A 23,039-nucleotide genomic window follows, 5' to 3' on the forward strand; every position below is an offset into this window, starting at 1 on the left:
GTGGAGATCAAATGCAAAGGGTGCATGGGTCTTAAGGCTCCTGGCAGGCGCACTGAAGCTAATCTTTGTAATATTCGAAGCTTGTCGTCCTTATTTATTGGAAATATCAAAGCCTAACTCCGAAAGAACAGCCTAAAACTACGTCATAACAAAATTTGAGTTTAAGATTTTGTGAGCTTTGATAAAGCTTATCAACATATGTTTTGCGATCAAGTGGCAACACTTTAATATGCAATGTTTCTGCTTTGCAACATATTTTATTAAATATTGCTGTGCCTGCATTCGGTATAACAGAAACAGACCATAGAAAGTGTGAAAACTACGTGGGTTGCTGTACTTAGTAGGCCCAGCCTCTTTCTTTTTCTCCTCGTGGCCGTCGTCGTGACCGGTAGTAAAAATATATACGCTTAAAGCCGGCTCAGTGTCCGTTCCAAGGTCAAGCCAAATCAAAGATTCCTGCCAGGGCAAAGTGGTAGTTCCACGCCGTGGACGGAGAAAAAAAATATATATCGCCAATACGTGGGCAGCCGTTCTGGAAAACGAGCGCCGCAGTGTGTTAACAAATGAATTGCGCTTAACAAAGCCAAACATAGCACAGGCTTCTGGCAATATAAAATTCAGATGCTCAACACAAAGAAATCTTGAGTCAAATAAGAACTTGTAGGTCTAGTATCTCCGTCAGCTTTAAGAGAAGATAGCCATCTATTGAATATGAGGCCAGCACATTGAAGACACACTAGATCAAGGTAACAAATTAACTTTTGCTAATGTTGAGAGGGAGCGAATAAAGTCTGCACCAACAAAGGGGGTCCGAAGGCTTTCCATTTACCACTACGACATACTCTCGCCGCTCAAGATATGACCTAAACGAACTGGGCAGGAAGGAATGAATCCCTAACCGATGCAGCTTGGCTATTAAGACACAGTGGGGACTTTGTCAAAGACCATAGCAAAGTCATCTATCTACTTGAGAGTGCATTCCAAAGACACGAGTGCAGAAATTACTGAAAGCGATGAGATTAGTGGTCTTTGATTTACCCGGCATCAAACCATGCTGATTTGGGCCAATGTACGACTTCATGAAGAGAGTGATCTTTCTGGGTAGAAAATTTTAAAAACTGCTGAGTTTGGCAATTGGTCTATAATTGGAGATGAGATTTCTGGCACCTTTCTTAAAAATTGGCGTAATCGTGGCCGCCCATTAACAGCGAATTTGGGAAGAGAATTTTGAGAGGTGCAACGACGATATTGTTGTTGTTTGGATGGATGAGTGGCCTATGTGCACCCATTGGTCGCAGTGTCTTAGACGTATTGCTGCTGCTTCTGCCCGTTCCTTTCCTGCGAGGTCAAGGCTCTGTAGGCATAGGATGGCATTTAGCGCATCATTTGGGGTGGTGCGAACAGCTCCGCTGATGCATATGGCGGCAGTCCGCTGGACTTTGCCCAGTTGCTTGGTGATCGCCCTTTTTGATAGGGCCGGCCACCACACCGTAACTCCGTAGAGTAGTATTGGTCTAACTATAGCTTGATATATCCATTGGACTATGCTTGGGATCATGCCCCATCTTAGCCCAATAGCTTTTTTGCATGTGTAGAGTGCAGTCATTGCCTTCTTCACTCTGTCTTTGACATTCAGGTTCCAGCTAAGCTTCTTATCAATTACCAACCCTAAGTAACTGGCACTGTCGCTAAAGGAGAGCCTGCATCCATGTAGTATTGGTGGGTTGGGGAGCGTGACCTTGTATTTATTTGTGAATAATACGAGTTCCGTTTTTGAGGGATGTACTCCCAGGCCGCGCGATTCTGTCCATTCCTACAGATGCGCTAGCTTTGCGGTCATTAAGTTGCACAGTATTTGGGGGTTTTTCCCTGAGAAGACTTTTTATGATAGATTTCTGACTTTCAAGATGTTCACATTTTTTTTTTTTTTTTTGTTAAGGTTAAGGTGCAGCCTTAAGATTCTGCCGCTGTGCAAAAATGCACCTCCGCGCAGGTCTCGCATTTCGGTGACTTGGCGGATTTGCCGTTGGCGCGTGTCGTGTGTTTTCGCGATCTCATCTCTACTTGGTTGATGAACTCGGACGATTGCACTCGATCGTCGCTGTAGTCTGGAGTAGGGCGGAGGAGGCTCGCACGGCCTGGTGTCTTTGGTCAGCGTTCGTGTGGTCTTCATATGCTGAGACCTCTTAGGGCTTTCTTTGTGCCGGTGTCGTCTTTCCGTCTGGTTGATGAACTCGGACGACGAGCAAGGGAAAGACGAGCAGCTCACAGACCAACATCTGAGATTCTCTCCAGGGGGCAGGAAACCATTTAACTGTTTAATCGTGTTTCCGATCTGACGTATTCAAGGTATTCAACGCATCCCGTCCAACAACGGCCTGAGCTTGGATGAACTTCTGCATGCTGGCCCAGTCCTAGAATCTGATTTAACCTTTCAGATCCTAAAGTTTCGCTGATTCCGGTACGTGTGCAATTCTGATATCACTAAGATGTATCGACAGATTTGGGTAGATCCGAAGCACACCCTCTTCTAGTGAATATTTCGCAACAAGGAGGGAGAAATTCGCGACTATAAGCTGAAGACCGTTACCTTTTTAGTCAATTGTGCTCCCATTCTCGCCATCCGTATGTTGCCACAGCTATCAGACGATATCCAGTCCCGATTCTCAAGAGCTAGTCTTATTATTCGGTCCTTTATGTACAAAGACGACGTCCTACCAGGAGCAGACTCCACAACTGATGCTAAGCTAGTTATCCGCAAGTTACAGGCCGTACTTAGCTCTGCGGAGTTTCCGCTGAGAAAATGGCCGTCCAACCACAAAGCTATTTTGGCCAGAGCTCCGAGTTACTATTTCCTCCATGAAATTTATACAGAGAGTACGGCCAAGAACCTCGGAACCCGCTGGAAGGTGACCTCAGACGAGTTCATCTTCGTTTCTCCAGATAGTGGCCAACCGAGTAACAAGAGTTTCCCAAGACACCGAGGTCAAGTACCGTCCGCGCATAACCCCGTGGACTTAGCCAGTAGGAGCACCACCATACAGAAGCTAGTCGAACAAACTCTGGTGGCACGCTGCATGAGCCCCGCTATCAATGGCCAGCACAATCTGAGGAATCTCCCGTTATGACCCTTGAGCAACGTGCTGTAAAGGTTCATCTTGCACCGAGCCCATCCGAAGAATTCCTTGACCGGTTGTTCAATCTTGAGAGAGCTCTGCCAGTCCGTGCTTATGTTATTTGCTTCACCAAACGCTGCCGGAAGGCAGTCACCTGACAAGAGGACCACCTTGCAAGCGGAGAAATTAGCGAAGCTGAGCGCACTCTTATCCTAGAGACCCAGCGAAACTGGGAATACCCCCAAGAGTATCTCTGCCTAAGTGAGAATTGGCCAGTGCCAAGGTCAAGTTCTATCCTGAATTTGAAGCCGTTCCTAGACCAACATAGGCTCATAAGAGCATGTGGCCTTGTCGCAACTTCTGCCTTTATGACGAACGGCATGCAACTATTCTTCCATACAGTTGTTGGCTGTCAGGTCTTCTCGCACAATTCACCCACCGGATAACTCTTCATGGCGGCAACCAATTAATAGCGAGCTGTATTCGATGCAAGTACAGTATGTCAAAGATTCAGAAGCTTATGAAGGGGGTCGTAAATTCTTGCCAGAAATGCTTCATCCATAAATAGAAATTTCAAGCCCAAATGTTTGGTGATCTTCCAACTGAGCGAGCTTCCTTTTCCAGACCATTCACGCACACCGGAATTGACTACGCGGGCCACTTCGAAATACGGAATTATAAAGAGCGTGCCTGATAAGTACGGGTGTTTGAATTAAAGGGCTCGGTGGCTGATGCTTATACCCATCAGCAAGCTTTGTGGCGTTTTATCCCACCAGGAGCTCTTCATATTTATTCATTTACTTATTAGTAAGATAGTAACAGGAAATACAAAAATTAATTATGGAAAAAGAAGAGATCTACAAGCAACCGTCTGACGGCTCCCTTCCCCTGGCAAAAGTCAAAACGCATTCCAGCTGGCAGCGCATGTGCTGCCGAAGCGCCCTAAAAATAGGCTCATTGGTCCAGTGGAGATCAAATGCAAAGGGTGCATGGGTCTTAAGGCTCCTGGCAGGCGCACTGAAGCTAATCTTTGTAATATTCGAAGCTTGTCGTCCTTATTTATTGGAAATATCAAAGCCTAACTCCGAAAGAACAGCCTAAAACTACGTCATAACAAAATTTGAGTTTAAGATTTTGTGAGCTTTGATAAAGCTTATCAACATATGTTTTGCGATCAAGTGGCAACACTTTAATATGCAATGTTTCTGCTTTGCATCATATTTTATTAAATATTGCTGTGCCTGCATTCGGTATAACAGAAACAGACCATAGAAAGTGTGAAAACTACGTGGGTTGCTGTACTTAGTAGGCCCAGCCTCTTTCTTTTTCTCCTCGTGGCCGTCGTCGTGACCGGTAGTGAAAATATATACGGTTAAAGCCGGCTCAGTGTCCGTTCCAAGGTCAAGCCAAATCAAAGATTCCTGCCAGGGCAAAGTGGTAGTTCCACGCCGTGGACGGAGAAAAAAAATATATATCGCCAATACGTGGGCAGCCGTTCTGGAAAACGAGCGCCGCAGTGTGTTAACAAATGAATTGCGCTTAACAAAGCCAAACATAGCACAGGCTTCTGGCAATATAAAATTCAGATGCTCAACACAAAGAAATCTTGAGTCAAATAAGAACTTGTAGGTCTAGTATCTCCGTCAGCTTTAAGAGAAGATAGCCATCTATTGAATATGAGGCCAGCACATTGAAGACACACTAGATCAAGGTAACAAATTAACTTTTGCTAATGTTGAGAGGGAGCGAATAAAGTCTGCACCAACAAAGGGGGTCCGAAGGCTTTCCATTTACCACTACGACATACTCTCGCCGCTCAAGATATGACCTAAACGAACTGGGCAGGAAGGAATGAATCCCTAACCGATGCAGCTTGGCTATTAAGACACAGTGGGGACTTTGTCAAAGACCATAGCAAAGTCATCTATCTACTTGAGAGTGCATTCCAAAGACACGAGTGCAGAAATTACTGAAAGCGATGAGATTAGTGGTCTTTGATTTACCCGGCATCAAACCATGCTGATTTGGGCCAATGTACGACTTCATGAAGAGAGTGATCTTTCTGGGTAGAAAATTTTAGAAACTGCTGAGTTTGGCAATTGGTCTATAATTGGAGATGAGATTTCTGGCACCTTTCTTAAAAATTGGCGTAATCGTGGCCGTTGTTGTTTGGATGGATGAGTGGCCTATGTGCACCCATTGGTCGCAGTGTCTTAGACGTATTGCTGCTGCTTCTGCCCGTTCCTTTCCTGCGAGGTCAAGGCTCTGTAGGCATAGGATGGCATTTAGCGCATCATTTGGGGTGGTGCGAACAGCTCCGCTGATGCATATGGCGGCAGTCCGCTGGACTTTGCCCAGTTGCTTGGTGATCGCCCTTTTTGATAGGGCCGGCCACCACACCGTAACTCCGTAGAGTAGTATTGGTCTAACTATAGCTTGATATATCCATTGGACTATGCTTGGGATCATGCCCCATCTTAGCCCAATAGCTTTTTTGCATGTGTAGAGTGCAGTCATTGCCTTCTTCACTCTGTCTTTGACATTCAGGTTCCAGCTAAGCTTCTTATCAATTACCAACCCTAAGTAACTGGCACTGTCGCTAAAGGAGAGCCTGCATCCATGTAGTATTGGTGGGTTGGGGAGCGTGACCTTGTATTTATTTGTGAATAATACGAGTTCCGTTTTTGAGGGATGTACTCCCAGGCCGCGCGATTCTGTCCATTCCTACAGATGCGCTAGCTTTGCGGTCATTAAGTTGCACAGTATTTGGGGGTTTTTCCCTGAGAAGACTTTTTATGATAGATTTCTGACTTTCAAGATGTTCACATTTTTTTTTTTTTTTTTGTTAAGGTTAAGGTGCAGCCTTAAGATTCTGCCGCTGTGCAAAAATGCACCTCCGCGCAGGTCTCGCATTTCGGTGACTTGGCGGATTTGCCGTTGGCGCGTGTCGTGTGTTTTCGCGATCTCATCTCTACTTGGTTGATGAACTCGGACGATTGCACTCGATCGTCGCTGTAGTCTGGAGTAGGGCGGAGGAGGCTCGCACGGCCTGGTGTCTTTGGTCAGCGTTCGTGTGGTCTTCATATGCTGAGACCTCTTAGGGCTTTCTTTGTGCCGGTGTCGTCTTTCCGTCTGGTTGATGAACTCGGACGACGAGCAAGGGAAAGACGAGCAGCTCACAGACCAACATCTGAGATTCTCTCCAGGGGGCAGGAAACCATTTAACTGTTTAATCGTGATTCCGATCTGACGTATTCAAGGTATTCAACGCATCCCGTCCAACAACGGCCTGAGCTTGGATGAACTTCTGCATGCTGGCCCAGTCCTAGAATCTGATTTAACCTTTCAGATCCTAAAGTTTCGCTGATTCCGGTACGTGTGCAATTCTGATATCACTAAGATGTATCGACAGATTTGGGTAGATCCGAAGCACACCCTCTTCTAGTGAATATTTCGCAACAAGGAGGGAGAAATTCGCGACTATAAGCTGAAGACCGTTACCTTTTTAGTCAATTGTGCTCCCTTTCTCGCCATCCGTATGTTGCCACAGCTATCAGACGATGTCCAGTCCCGATTCTCAAGAGCTAGTCTTATTATTCGGTCCTTTATGTACAAAGACGACGTCCTACCAGGAGCAGACTCCACAACTGATGCTAAGCTAGTTATCCGCAAGTTACAGGCCGTACTTAGCTCTGCGGAGTTTCCGCTGAGAAAATGGCCGTCCAACCACAAAGCTATTTTGGCCAGAGCTCCGAGTTACTATTTCCTCCATGAAATTTATACAGAGAGTACGGCCAAGAACCTCGGAACCCGCTGGAAGGTGACCTCAGACGAGTTCATCTTCGTTTCTCCAGATAGTGGCCAACCGAGTAACAAGAGTTTCCCAAGACACCGAGGTCAAGTACCGTCCGCGCATAACCCCGTGGACTTAGCCAGTAGGAGCACCACCATACAGAAGCTAGTCGAACAAACTCTGGTGGCACGCTGCAAGAGCCCCGCTATCAATGGCCAGCACAATCTGAGGAATCTCCCGTTATGACCCTTGAGCAACGTGCTGTAAAGGTTCATCTTGCACCGAGCCCATCCGAAGAATTCCTTGACCGGTTGTTCAATCTTGAGAGAGCTCTGCCAGTCCGTGCTTATGTTATTTGCTTCACCAAACGCTGCCGGAAGGCAGTCACCTGACAAGAGGACCACCTTGCAAGCGGAGAAATTAGCGAAGCTGAGCGCACTCTTATCCTAGAGACCCAGCGAAACTGGGAATACCCCCAAGAGTATCTCTGCCTAAGTGAGAATTGGCCAGTGCCAAGGTCAAGTTCTATCCTGAATTTGAAGCCGTTCCTAGACCAACATAGGCTCATAAGAGCATGTGGCCTTGTCGCAACTTCTGCCTTTATGACGAACGGCATGCAACTATTCTTCCATACAGTTGTTGGCTGTCAGGTCTTCTCGCACAATTCACCCACCGGATAACTCTTCATGGCGGCAACCAATTAATAGCGAGCTGTATTCGATGCAAGTACAGTATGTCAAAGATTCAGAAGCTTATGAAGGGGGTCGTAAATTCTTGCCAGAAATGCTTCATCCATAAATAGAAATTTCAAGCCCAAATGTTTGGTGATCTTCCAACTGAGCGAGCTTCCTTTTCCAGACCATTCAGGCACACCGGAATTGACTACGCGGGCCACTTCGAAATACGGAATTATAAAGAGCGTGCCTGATAAGTACGGGTGTTTGAATTAAAGGGCTCGGTGGCTGATGCTTATACCCATCAGCAAGCTTTGTGGCGTTTTATCCCACCAGGAGCTCTTCATATTTATTCATTTACTTATTAGTAAGATAGTAACAGGAAATACAAAAATTAATTATGGAAAAAGAAGAGATCTACAAGCAACCGTCTGACGGCTCCCTTCCCCTGGCAAAAGTCAAAACGCATTCCAGCTGGCAGCGCATGTGCTGCCGAAGCGCCCTAAAAATGGGCTCATTGGTGCAGTGGAGATCAAATGCAAAGGGTGCATGGGTCTTAAGGCTCCTGGCAGGCGCACTGAAGCTAATCTTTGTAATATTCGAAGCTTGTCGTCCTTATTTATTGGAAATATCAAAGCCTAACTCTGAAAGAACAGCCTAAAACTACGTCATAACAAAATTTGAGTTTAAGATTTTGTGAGCTTTGATAAAGCTTATCAACATATGTTTTGCGATCAAGTGGCAACACTTTAATATGCAATGTTTCTGCTTTGCATCATATTTTATTAAATATTGCTGTGCCTGCATTCGGTATAACAGAAACAGACCATAGAAAGTGTGAAAACTACGTGGGTTGCTGTACTTAGTAGGCCCAGCCTCTTTCTTTTTCTCCTCGTGGCCGTCGTCGTGACCGGTAGTGAAAATATATACGGTTAAAGCCGGCTCAGTGTCCGTTCCAAGGTCAAGCCAAATCAAAGATTCCTGCCAGGGCAAAGTGGTAGTTCCACGCCGTGGACGGAGAAAAAAAATATATATCGCCAATACGTGGGCAGCCGTTCTGGAAAACGAGCGCCGCAGTGTGTTAACAAATGAATTGCGCTTAACAAAGCCAAACATAACACAGGCTTCTGGCAATATAAAATTCAGATGCTCAACACAAAGAAATCTTGAGTCAAATAAGAACTTGTAGGTCTAGTATCTCCGACAGCTTTAAGAGAAGATAGCCATCTATTGAATATGAGGCCAGCACATTGAAGACACACTAGATCAAGGTAACAAATTAACTTTTGCTAATGTTGAGAGGGAGCGAATAAAGTCTGCACCAACAAAGGGGGTCCGAAGGCTTTCCATTTACCACTACGACATACTCTCGCCGCTCAAGATATGACCTAAACGAACTGGGCAGGAAGGAATGAATCCCTAACCGATGCAGCTTGGCTATTAAGACACAGTGGGGACTTTGTCAAAGGCCATAGCAAAGTCATCTATCTACTTGAGAGTGCATTCCAAAGACACGAGTGCAGAAATTACTGAAAGCGATGAGATTAGTGGTCTTTGATTTACCCGGCATCAAACCATGCTGATTTGGGCCAATGTACGACTTCATGAAGAGAGTGATCTTTCTGGGTAGAAAATTTTAAAAACTGCTGAGTTTGGCAATTGGTCTATAATTGGAGATGAGATTTCTGGCACCTTTCTTAAAAATTGGCGTAATCGTGGCCGCCCATTAACAGCGAATTTGGGAAGAGAATTTTGAGAGGTGCAACGACGATATTGTTGTTGTTTGGATGGATGAGTGGCCTATGTGCACCCATTGGTCGCAGTGTCTTAGACGTATTGCTGCTGCTTCTGCCCGTTCCTTTCCTGCGAGGTCAAGGCTCTGTAGGCATAGGATGGCATTTAGCGCATCATTTGGGGTGGTGCGAACAGCTCCGCTGATGCATATGGCGGCAGTCCGCTGGACTTTGCCCAGTTGCTTGGTGATCGGCCTTTTTGATAGGGTCGGCCACCACACCGTAACTCCGTAGAGTAGTATTGGTCTAACTATAGCTAGATATATCCATTGGACTATGCTTGGGTTCATACCCCATCTTAGCCCATTAGCTTTTTTGCATGTGTAGAGTGCAGTCGTTGCCTTCTTCACTCTGTCTTTGACATTCAGGTTCCAGTTAAGCTTCTTGTCAATTACCAGCCCTAAGTAACTGGCACTGTCGCTAAAGGAGAGCCTGCATCCATGTAGTATTGGTGGGTTGGGGAGCGTGACCTTGTATTTATTTGTGAATAATACGAGTTCCGTTTTTGAGGGATGTACTCCCAGGCCGCGCGATTCTGTCCATTCCTACAGATGCGCTAGCTTTGCGGTCATTAAGTTGCACAGTATTTGGGGGTATTTCCCCGAGAAGATAATCGCAACGTCGTCCGCATAGGCCACGACTTTGCAGCCCCCTGCTGGGGTCTATATAGCCGAAGGCTTTATTTAGGATTTGCTGGGACCAGGAAAAGGCAGCTGAACATAAATTTCCAGGGTGGGATGGTAAAGGTCTTTGGGAAAAGAAGATTGGAAGATTGAAATCGCCGAGGACGACAAGACAATCGGACTCGTTAAGTTGGTTGAACATTCAGAGGACGGTGGGATGTAAGAACACGATATAAATAGATTTATTGAGGAGAGTCGTAGTTTAACTACTATAATTTCAATATTGTTATGAGCTTCGACAGAAAAAAGTTGGTATGTTATGTCAGAACCACCACCACGAGATGGATGATCCGATCTATAAATGTTAGATTTGTCAATAAGGATCTCGGAATCAGAGATTGAGGAATGAAGCCAGGTTTCGGAGAAAGCGATAATGTCGGCCTCAAAAGTTTCACTATCAGTATGTATCTTGTTGAGCTTGCTGCCAAAACCACGAACGTTCTGATAGGCGATCTTTAACGTACTAGGAGAAGCTAGTTTTTTCCTACAGAAGATGTAGCATACGGAGATGGAGTAGAAAGAATACCAACTCGATGTTCAGGGCTAGTGGGACGATTTGTAAAGAGGTGACAAATCGTATGCACCGGCCAGAAAGAGGGGTCGAGCAATCTATTTACAAGCTTATCCGGGACGAGAATTTTAAATGAGGAGATGTTTCGCTTGACTTTGAAGTTAAATTTGGTAACTACAAGACCCGCAGAACTATCTATGTATGTTGAGCTTTGACAATATGAAGTTCCGAACCATGACCTCCGTAGCCGATTCCATTAGTCGAGAGCCGAAAATAGGGTCACAGAATTATTTGTTGAGACGGGAGAAGTGGACGTAAAGGTGTTAGTTGGAAGAGTAGTAGTTATGGGAGTTGAGGTTGAGGGAGCCTCGACATTCCTCCGGACGGCAGCGTTAGCGTCTTCAAGTATGACCACAGAAGAGCTTGCGACGGCTTCCTCGTTGACTTTCTGGCCGACATCCTGGTCAGACACAGGCGCGGGAGAGGGAGAGAAACAAAGGTCCGTGGCATCAAAATTTATTAGTGACGGTGATCGAGATTGGGGTGCAGGTGATCCCGGGACTGGAAGAGAAACGACCGGATTAGAATTTGGCAAATAATTGGTAAACTTCTTTCGCTTTGGCGACTCAGTCAAAATTTATAGATTTTTGAAATGAGACTCCATCGCAAGAAACTTATCCTGTAGCATTTTGAATCCGGAGTTGAGCGCAGCGAATTCAGTATGAGTCTGTCTCATAAAAACCCGCATGTCGTTCTCAATAGCTCTGCAGTCCCAACAGGTCCAGTTGAGACCGCAGCGAGTCCTTATGAGGTCTACTACGCGTCCTCCAATTTGGCCAAAGTTGGCGCAAACAGTGTGTGCAATGCTATCACACAACCAGCAGAAGGTGAATGTTTGCCGTGTTGCAGCTGAGCGGCAGCGTTTAGCACAACAAATACTGATTATGAAAAGATGAGGAAAATAAATATTAGAAAAGTGAGATTATTCGAGGAAAATGCTTGAGCGATGACTTTAAGTCGAAACTAATAATGATCAAGTAGCACAAACAATTACGCAGATCAATACAGTGACAACAACGAACAAACGGCCGTCGCAAAATCACAAACACAAAACGAACACGAAAAACACAAAGCGTCCGACGCGGAGAGGGAGGCGGCAAAAGCAATACGACTGTGTTAGTATTTATGCAGAGAAGATTAAAATGTAGATAAGAAGAGAGAGCGGCTCAGATAGAGTGCATCGACAATACATATGTCAACAACAATGCAGCTGCCGGTGACTAAGATTGACGGGGTAGGAAAGAAAGCACAAATTGGATTAAAAATTTGGGAATAACTACACGAAAACACGAGTACTGGTTATGCACATGTAGCAAACGGAATGCTCGATTAATTACAAACACAATAAACGTTTTATAATGTAATTACTCTCCTTAAATCACGGAAAAAAATAATTATTAGGCGGAGCGAAGTAATGACGCGACCATCAGTAACGATAGATATCGATGTGATATCTGTGGCAGAAGTATTACAACTGACATGACCTGCTCCCGCCATGCCCGAGGTGTGACCGCTGGCGACACGCAGAGAGGATTGCTCCTCCCCGTGCCCGCCGGTGGTAGCAGTCACGCTTTCCACCGACGTTTGGGTTGACATCCCAACCCGTGCTTGCTCCTTATCAGACTCCATATTTGGCCCGAAGGTCCATACCGGTTAATGTTTTTCGGGGGGACCACCCCCTAGCGTTTTATGCCTGGCCGCCAGGCACCTCTAGCCATGGCCTTGGTTCAGTTCCGCCGACTTTAGATCGGAAAGACAATGGACCTTAGCCTTAGCTAGACACTGTATTACCCCGGGCAGGGCAAGCGACAGTGCATTATCCTCGCCCGGGATAATGCAGTGTCCATTGCCCAGCCGGCACCCTCGTGGAGGGTTCAGCTAGAGGGTTTTTGCCAGCTCAACATCAAAGACTTTTTTGGCAGATACCTTTGGCCTTATCATCACTTGACAAAACGGCGTGTAGTTTTTAGTGTAGTGCAACGCCCTACAGGCAATGTCAAAACAATTCCAGCCCACCTACGGCGAGAAGTTTTCAACTAGTTCGATGATCGTTTGATAGTATCAGATTCATTTGAGCGGCATTTAAAAAAAGTTTTAGGACTTGCTATTGCATGCATCAATATTGGTATAGGCCTGTCTGCCTAAAATAAGTTAAATGTCTTTGGAAACGGTACTATCAGTAAAAATTCCATACGATCACCGTAGTTAATGATCTATAATGACCTATCGTTCGGTCTGTGAAACAACAAATTTATTGGTCGCAATCGATGCAGACCCGTCATCCATACCGCCGCATTTGAGCCGAATCTCCGCGTCTGATTTTATTTCATTTCTTTTTTTTTTTCATCTACAACAGCAGAAGGCTGTTACGCGAGTATGTAGGAGATAGCTGTTAGACTAATATTCGGGGAAAATTAGCACTATAGTTACTAAGAGGACTAGGCATGCATTCGAAATACAAATACCACTACAATTACTAATTACTAGAAAGGTGTGTAAGGATTAGTAATTTAATAAGAGGAAGAGAATTAGTGGTGGATATATTATGGTAAAGGCAATTATAATCCGAGCATAAGACCCTAAACGGTTCATGCAAGGAATAATTCGATCTACAAAGTGAAAGGAACAACGGTATAAAATTTCTAGTAAGTCTAATAGAAATCGCGAAGTTTATGCGGCTCAACAGATCAGGGCTGTCTATGTCACCCCTGATCAAGTTGTGCATAAAAATCACACCAAGCCTTTTTCTACGGTTAACTAAGGATGGGAGGTTATTAATAGCAGTCTACTAGAATAAGATGGGAATCTCACACCCGCATCCCAGTTAAGGCCCCGCAGAGCAAAGAGTAAAAAGTTTACTGATTCTATACGGTGCTGGTGTACTTTGTACTGAGGGCACCATACACAGGAGCCGTATTCTAAGATCGGACGAACCAGTGAGGTCTAGAGATTCTTTGTTATAAAAGGGTAGTCAAATTCCTTTGACAACCTCTTTATAAATCCAAGCACGCCCATGGGCTTATTTACCATGGTAGAAATGTGTTCGGAAAACTTTAACTTGGGGTCTAACATAACACCCATATCATCCACCAGGGTAATTCTCTCAAGAGAACCACCAAATGGGGTAGAGAAGCCAACAAGGGGCTAGAACGATTAAATGTCATAACTTTTCATTTCGAGGCATTAAGGTGTAACAAGTTTGCACAACACCATGACTGAAAGTTATTGAGATCGGATTGCAAGCGAGAATGAAATTAAATGTACTTATACTGGACACAGACTTTAACATCATCCTCATACATAAGTACTCGAGAGTATGTTAATACTGATTGCAAGTCATTAATAAAGAGTGTGAAGAGTAAGGGGCCTAGATGGCTGCCCTGTGATACTCCCGAAGAAACCTTTACTGGTAAAAAGAGGGAGTTTTTGAAGAGGACTCTTTGAGACCTGGAACAAAGGTAGCTAGAAATCCATCTCAGGAGATTGGGCGGAAAACCTAAAAGCTCAAGTTTATGCGCTAAAAGGGAATGGTTTACGAAGTCGAATGCTTTACTAAAGTCGGTGTAAATAACATCCGTCTGTAAGTTACCTTGAAAGCCTTTAATAATGAAAGAGGTAAACTCTAAACTATTTAGGGTCCTGAGAAAAACGTATTCTGCATCGAGATAGGTAGTTCTTATAGCATTGTGCATTAAGAACTGAAAAGTTTGACCGAGCTGTTACATAGCGAGAGTGAGAAGTAGGAGAACCAACTTCTTCAAATTTTGTATAAAGTCTTGATTTTAAATTTTTTAGACTGGACAACTCTTTGGTAAACCAAGGGGGTTTTGCAGATCTTATCGGACAAGAAAGCGAGGAAGAAACAGCGGTTAAAGCGGACAAGTGCTGCTCATATACGAAATATACGACCAAGTAATGAATATAGTGAAAGTGAAAGCTTCGGCCAAAATTTGGCGGAGCAAATTGTGTCAAATTGAGTTGGGGAGATGCTTATCTTAAACCAGGCTATCTCTCTGGCATAAGAGAAGTTAAATTTCTCCACCTTTAAACCCACGGCTTTTATTTAGCTTTGAATAAAAGCAATTACATTATTAGATGTGAGGTCAGGGGCCAGCCGTGAAACAAAAACTTGTCGTTTTGGTGGGACTCCCACCAGTGGTTTAGTCACCAGAGGCCTAATACCAAATTGAGATTCCATGGCTAGGAGCCGATCGTACTGCTTTTTAAAGCCAACGGTCAGCTCCTTAAAGCCCTTCCGCGTCTGCCTCATAAAAGCCACCATGTCATTTATTTATTTAAAAATTTGCAACAGCAAAATTTCAAACAAATTGGTATCAGACCAATGTGGCAGCGACGCTCAAAGCGGAATTTGTAAAAAAGAGAGCAGGTTGGAGAGCGATTATAGCTAGAGCTACTAAACAGAGAGCGCTATTGCTCAGAAGGTTTAAGGAGTGAGTTTATTGAGTGATATCGTTGAACGTTGTTCGTCATGAAAGCCTTAGTTCATCCCCAAACAGCTCACGAAGCGGCGGAGGCTCGGGAGTTTGTACAGTCATGTGCTTCTCGGCAAACATTAGAGAATAAGTTGGACTGACTGGTTGCAACTTTCAACAGCTTTTTGGAGCTCTCGGAGAAGTTGAGCAAACACTGTGGAATGCTTATTTGGTGGAAAAACTCAACTTCTGGAGAAGATTCGGGATACAGCGGTAACAGCAAAGCTGCATATCGAAAAAATATACATTCCAACGTTTTCGGGCAGATACGAGGATTGGTGTCAGTTTAGTGAATTGTTCGGATTGCAATACCAGGACGCATGGGAGAAGCTCGGTAATCGTTATAAGATAAAATTACTGATTTCTCGTTAGTTCATTCCAAATTTTCTTTCGTTGCCAACCACAGAGGGTTCAAACATCGCCAAGTTGCGTAAAATAGTCGACAGCGCTGAGGAAAGTATACATGGTCTACAAGCGCCAAAATGCCACAGCCGCGATGTGTGCCTCATCCACATCTTGCTTTCACCCTGAATGCAAGGAAGCTTGGGAAACCTCCAGTGAATCGTGCTAAGAAAATGTGACCATATATGAACTGTTCGGCTTTGTCTTCGCACGCTGCGATGCCCTTGAGTCTTGTCAGATCCACAGCTAATCTATGATACACACACGGTGCTTTCATCATGTTGACGTGCCAAATACGCCTGTTCGTGACTGTGTATATTGTCATGAGCAACACAGTCTTTATGCGTGCACTCTTTATGCGTTCAAGGCTCTGGATGTTGTGGATCGCCGCAAGTTCGCAATGGATGGTTATTTGTGCTTCAATTGTCTAAGCCGATCTCATCAAGTAAAGGAGTGTAATTCCACACACACGTGCCGTCTGTGTAAGTTGAGGCACCGCACCGTTCATCCAGAGGATATCCGCTCTGTCAAGGCTTCCGCTGCTGTCAATACATCCGCTGACTCAACCGTCCGCTCGTCCAATTTCTCTGCTGATGCGGATCCAGCCGTCGTCGGCCATCATATATTGGGGAGGAAACTCGTGGACAAGAGTCAGGCCATATAGCCAAAGATTTTGGTCACTATAGTCGACTCCTGGGGCAACGGGACAACCTGCAGGATACTGCTGGATACTGGTTCAACTATATCGATGGTCGCCGAATCATTTATTCAACGAATAAGATTGCCGCGCACGCATGCTCGTATACCAGTGGTTGGTCTAGGCGCAAATCCTGCTGGGGTTACTAGAGGTCGAGCCACATTCACGCTGCACTCCCGCACAAGCTTGGTAAACCAGGCGAAATCGACGTGATTTTAAGAGCTGATTAGCTTTTGCACTTCATACTAATGTTGGTTGGATCTGAGTAGTGATGCTCACACCAACGCACTAGCACGTCACGCTCACGAGGATCTGGACACTTTGGTTCGATCGTACATGAACATGGAACGAGCTCAACCAAGTAATGCTTAGTTCATACGCACACCCGCAGAAACGATGGCGTGTACGTCGGCCAATTCAACGATTCTGCTCTTCCGATGCGGTCCACTTCGATCCACTGGGGTTGGTTGCCCCATAACTGTATTTCTCAATTTTCTCTTTCAAGATAGTTGGCTGAGCTCGGTCGAATGGAACGAATCACTACGAATCAACAGTTTGTAGCTGAAGATCATTTACCGGCATACGCCGTATCATATACAGTCATTTACGATTGTATGATCAACAAAGCTTCCTCCTGGTCACATCTCTTGCGGAAAATTAGCTATTGTTTTCGCTTTGTACATCCAGTTCGTTGCAAGGACCGCCTGTCATAGTTTTTATCGTCGTGGGAGCTTTAATATGCCCGCTCTAGGGTAATCAAACATGTCCCGATGGAGTTCTTAAAAGGGGAGTACAAACAGCTAAGCACTGGACAAGAACTTTCTCAAAAATCCAAGTTGACTCGCTACACTCCATTTGTTGACGTCCAAGGAATTCTGCGCGTATGAGGACACATTGGCAATTCGATGGCAACCTTCCAAAGGAATCACCAGTTGCTGTTTTACTAGCTAGACACCAGCACGTCACATCGCTACACGTTGGAGTCGAACTTATATTCCACACGTTGAGACAGGAGTATTGGATCCTTGGAGTCCGCAAAATTGTATTGAACTGCAAGATTTGTTTCCTCCAGCGCAAAGGCACACAACTCATGGCTGATCTTCCCGCCTTTCGCGTTCAGCCCTCCCGCTGCTTTGTACATTCTGGATTGGATTACGCTGGACCAGTTACCATCAAGACATCAGTAGTTGGTTCGCCATCTTTGTTTGTCTGTCCACCAAAGAAATTCATATAGAGGTCGTCAGTGATTTGACCACTCCTGCATTTATCGCCGCTTTTAAACGGTTATTGTCTCGACGTAGCCCTATATCCGATTTATACTCAGACAATGGCACAACATTCCATGGAGCCAGAAAGGAACTAACGGGGATGCAACGGATAGCTGTATCTCAAAGTCAAGATGAGGATATTGCTAATTTTCTGACGAGTCAGGAAATCAACTGGCACTTCATTCCGCCGTTTGCCCCGCATTTTGGAGGTTTTTGGGAGACCGGCGTACGATCTATCAAGCTCCACCTGTGCTGAGTAATTGGTAGCAGTGCGCTGACTTTCGAGGAATATTCAACAATTTAAACCCATATTGAAGGTTTACTCAACTCTCGCCCACTGTGTACGCCCAGCGATCAAAGCTTGGATCCCCTTACCCGCTCTCATTTTCTTACAGTTCAACCTCACATGTCGGTGCCGGAGACGTCCTTGATAGACGTCAACATTAACAGACTGCAGCGTCGGAGGCAATTGCAAGCCAAGATTCAAGGATTCTGGAAACGGAGTCTTGAATATCTTGCTTCCTTGCAACCTCGCACGAAATGGCAGCAGGAGTCCACCAACATAACCGTGGCCAAGACGAGAGGGTTCGAGTGGTCACCGTAAAAACAGCCCGAGGAGTTTACAAGAGAACTATTACCAAAGTTGCTGTGCTTTCCTTGTTCTGAACAGTCGTTCAGGGAAGCCGGTATGTTGAGAAATTAGACGCGGAGTTTTGTTCAATGTTCATTTATATTACAACTGCCCTATTCATATGCTCATGATTGTATTGCACCGCTTAAGTAACTATTTTTACGCGCATAGCTGGGTTGTTATTGCTTGTGTCCAATATAGCTAAAGCCCGCAGCTTCACACGCATACATCGATGGGTACTGTTTTGCATTGGACCGTCGCATCGTGTGATCTTTCAATTCCCTATTGGCTCGACTTCTTTTGTGAAGTGGAAGTAAGTAGGAAAATAGATTCATAACCAACCGCCTGCATATCGCTGTAAAACCTAGTAAAATTTATACAGTCCACTCATTCATATCCACAAAGTATTATAAGCAGATTTGGCGCTTAGGTCAATTAGCTTATTTCCTTCAATATTTTTTTGACCTGGTATAAACAGTGGTGAACATTTTTGATATTTTATTAATAGTGATCTTATGATAGATTCGTTATAATAATGGTTGTTTATTTTTTTGATCGCAGTTATAGATAATTATGAGCTAGATCTAGATAATTTGCACAACACCACGGCTAAAAGTTATTGAAATCGGATTGCAAGCCGGATTGAAGTGAAGTATCCTTACACTGAACACAGAGCTTAGCATCATCCGTATACATTAGTACTCGAGAGTATGCTAATACCGAAGGCAAGTCATTAATAAAGAGTATGAAGTGTAAGGGGCCTAGATGGCTGCCCTAGGTACTCTAGAAGTAACCTTAACCTTATGATCTTTATCTGATAGCGAGGAAGAAGCAACATTTAAAGCGGACAAGTGCTGCTCATCAATTGAGATATCCGCAGAAGGTAAAGAGATAAAGAGAAATTAGTTCTTTTGGAAGGCAGATGAGAATGGAACATTTCGCTGATTCTGACTTGGAATAGCTATGGGGTCCTATTCATCTTTTTAGGCTTAAGCTCCGGCCAAAATTTGGCAGAACAAATGGTGTCGAATGGAGTTAGGGAGACGTTTATCTTAAGTGAAGGTATCTCCCTGGCAAAAGAGGAGTTAAACCTCTCCACCTTAAGCCGACGGTTTTATTTTGTTTTTATAAAAGGCACTAATATCATTATTAAATGAGGTCACGGGCCAGCCGTGAAGCAAAACTCGTCATTGTGGCGGGAACCCCAAATGTAGGCAATATCCGGAGGTCCAGAACGTCGAATTATTAAGATCGGATTGCAAGCGAGAATGAAATGAAATGTTATTTGCTGGACACAGAGCTTAACATCATCCGCATACATGAGTACTCGAGAGTATGCTAATACCGAAGGCAAGTCAAGAGTGTGAAAAGTAAGGGGCCTAAATGCTGCCCTGCGGTACTCTGGAAGTAATCTTGACTGGTGAAGAGAGGAAGTTTTTGAAGAGGACTCAACTTCTACACCTTCAAGTCTGCGGCTTTAATTCTGACTTATATAAAAGCATCTAGCCGGGAGACAAAAACTTGCCTCGTTGTTGAGAACCGCCATCATTGGTTTTGCGTGGTACCTGAACGGAACGTGCTTTATGGGAGCGGAAGGGGGTGGGGCGAAATTTTGAAATCCACTTGTGCAGGTTCGATACCACAGGAGTGTGGACACCAAATTTGGTTGCTCTAGCTCTTATAGTCTCTGAGATCTAGGCGCTCATTTTTAGCAGTAGGTAAAGCCGACCATGAAACGTGTGTGTTAGAGAGAGACAGAGCGAGATTGAATGAAATTTTTCCTTCATTTTGGCTATAATAATGATACGATCTGGTTCAGATTCTGCAGTCTAAAAGATATTGTCATTCTCTGCGATTCTGCGCTTTTGGTTTTCTTATATCGGTCAAATTGTGGATGCCACAGATTTTCGTCCTTTGTGGGGGCGGAAGGGGGCGGCGCGAGATTTTGAAAAACACTTGTAACACCTGACATATTACAGAAGTCTGGATACAAAATGTGGTTGTTCTAGCTCTTATAGTCTTTGATCACTAGGCGCCAGTGCTGCCAACTTTTTATCAGAAAAAAAGCTGTGTCTATGTGAAGAAATCGAAGTGAAAGCTAAAAATTAAAAAACAACGCAATTAATGTTGTGAACTATTTTGCATTAAAGTGATATTTAATATTTTATATTATTTTCATTAACTCATCCAGCTCTGTGGGGCTAGCTTCTGATGCGCACTTATGTGGCACTTCGTTGTCAAAACAGCTTTTTCAAAGTCTTCGCAAGCCATAATGTAAATTTAAATAAAAACTAGTGCATCTAATTCCGTTTTTACACGCTCATTTCTTACACGGTTTGGAAATAACACGGCTAGAAAATACAAATTTTTAATTTTTTAAACGTTTTTATTCCATTCAGAACGGTTTAAAATATCAACACAAATAGATAAAAGCACATACAGCTCACTAGCAGCTAGAAACCAAACGAAAACAAGACAGATCGTAAAGAGAATAAGTACATATTTGTTTCTCTTTTGATTTTCTTCGTATACACACATACATACAAGCTAATTTACTGGTCGGAGTAATTGCAGATAGCAACAATATAGGAAATCCCTATTTGTGTAAATTTAAGGGGATTAAATTTTTTCAATAGAAATATGCTAGTATTTTGTGAAGAATCAATGCAATCAGACGGGTTTGGTAAAGAAATTTTTCTATATGTAAATTTTTTTTCCAATGTTTCCTTATTATTTCCCTATCGTATTTGCATACGATCAATGTCTTTTTTTACACGGGTTTTTCACGAACCAATCTACCATATAAAAACAAAATTAGGTGTAATATCCCTTCACTGACAATAAAACTTTACCTTATGCACAGAATGATTTTGGTCCTGCTTAGTTTCCTGGAATTCCTTAGTTTTGTCTTAACCAGATGAGCCTGGCTTAATACCCGCTAAATTTCCGCGTTTAATCACGGCAATGATATCATTTGCAGTGCAACAGCTGCCAGGTCAAAAAATCAGCTGTTTTCACCAGAATCTTTATAGAAGTACGCCTTCTAAAACTAGTGCTGTTGTTGATATTTCCCCTCTTTATTACATTAGATTAATATCACTATATTTGCATTCAATTTCTGAATATTTTCAACTTTAAGGTAATCAAAAATTTGTCTAATTCCATTTTCCTTAGCGCACAAGATTTTTTTGACGGAAAAAAGTCAACCTGTTTTAGAATTTCTAAATTATCTGATCTCAATGCTCTCAAAGATGAATTAATTTTGCTATTGAGGCAAGCTCATTTTAAACTGCGATAATGGAGTTCAAGCTGTTGGTCACTATTCAACGCGCTGTCAAATTAATTTTGTGAGTATCCGCTTGAAGCTCTAGAGGAAGATAGTCGAACTCAATATGTCAAAGTTCTTGAAATACGCTGGGACACGGCTGTAGACGAGATTTCCTTCAAGTTGACCATTCCTGACGCCCCAAGTGCTCTGACAGAACGGATTTTGCTGTCTGAGCTTGCCAAGATCTACGATCCACTGGGGTTGGTTGCCCCATAACTGTATTTTTAAATGTTCTCTTTCAAGATAGTGGGCTGAGCTCGGTCGAATGGAACGAATCACTACGAATCAACAGTTTGTAGTTGAAGATCATTTACCGGCATACGCCGCTGTCATCTACAGTCGCGTGAGACTCAAGTTAATCTACACATTTCCGATGAAGGAAATGATCTTGATTGTATGATCAACAAAGCTTCCTCCTAGTCACACCTCTTGCGGACAATTAGCTGTTGTTTTCGCCTCGTACATCGTCTTCGCTGCAAAGAACGCCTGTCCGCTCTCTAATCAAACATGCCCAGATGGAATTCTTCCAAGTGGACTGCAAGCAGCTGACCACTGGACAACTAGTGGCAACTTTTTGGCAAATCTTCCCGCTTTTCAAGTTTTTTTTTCTATAATTACAGACGTCTCTTAAACAGTTTATGTCATAGTCCGACCTCAGCTCACACTGTAGACTGTAGACGATTTATGTTCGAATTTATGGATTCCAAGACTTTTTCCGGAGATGATCAAATCCGCTCACAAATTTCCCTTGTCTTCTCACGCTTGCAGTTGTAAATCTCTTGAAAACCTATGTCGTCATTTTTTCTGGCCAAACTTAGTGACAGACGTAAAGAAAAATATTAACAGCTGCGACGGTGTAATTGCGCAAAATATCGAAATCACACCTTTCGCCCGCCTCTTGGAAAACCGAGTGAAACGCAATAAACTTAAAAAAATCTAAAATGTCAAGTTTTTTAGTGTCGCATTCAAGTGTTGGGCAGTGTACAACCCGATCAGAAGAACTGGGACGAACAGCTAAGTCATATATGCTGTTCATTGCGTTCAAGCGTTCACTCAGGTAATACTTCCAGCCCTTATAGTATGATATTTGGTCAAAATATAGTTAAGAGTGGATCTGAGTACGAGTGCAATTCCACAGTGAAGATTAATTCGACTTGATTCGCTAAAAAGCAACATAGTCTATGTTATAATCTACCAAGCGGAGAATTTTCCTTTGCCGTTGGAACTATCCCGTCGCAACTTTCAAGACAGTTGGCTAAGTTGCGAAAGCGCGCAACAACAAATTCCCCTCTTATTAGAGCGGGCGCTCTCAACGAGGAATTTCTGCTCCTCGCCCAACTATCTCACCGGTCGGTCGCATCACAGACATCTTTCCGCCAGACATCTAGATATGGATGTAGTCGTCTTTGCGGTGTGCCGAGGAGTAACAAGTAACCTCCTCCAACGTTAGCCATTTGTTCCGTCAATTTAAAATTCCTAGCAAATTCATTTAGCATTGCTGTTATTAGTTTAAATATTTGGTGCCTTTTTTCTGGTTGGAAAAAGCAGCGAAAGCTATGACACGGAAATAGTGGTAATAATGGTGTTTTT

The 23,039-nt window shown here is 43.8% G+C and overlaps 1 protein-coding gene across 5 annotated transcripts in view; it reads left to right on the plus strand.

Moving 5' to 3' along the window:
• The window catches only part of LOC6602982 (low-density lipoprotein receptor-related protein 4), a 167,937-nt gene that overhangs the window by 128,010 nt on the left and 16,888 nt on the right, over positions 1-23,039 (plus strand). The window contains exon 1 of one of the 5 annotated variants that reach the window (XM_002027959.2): positions 18,158-18,176. The exons of the other annotated variants lie outside the window; for them this stretch is intronic. The gene's annotated coding sequence lies outside the window, so the exon portion shown is untranslated. Of the gene's footprint in view, positions 1-18,157; positions 18,177-23,039 lie in introns of those variants that run through there. 5 annotated transcript variants of the gene reach the window in all.

The sequence above is a fragment of the Drosophila persimilis genome, unplaced genomic scaffold (genome assembly GCF_003286085.1).
Source record: "Drosophila persimilis strain 14011-0111.01,24,50 unplaced genomic scaffold, DperRS2 tig00000477-arrow-pilon, whole genome shotgun sequence".
NCBI lineage: Eukaryota > Metazoa > Arthropoda > Insecta > Diptera > Drosophilidae > Drosophila > Drosophila persimilis.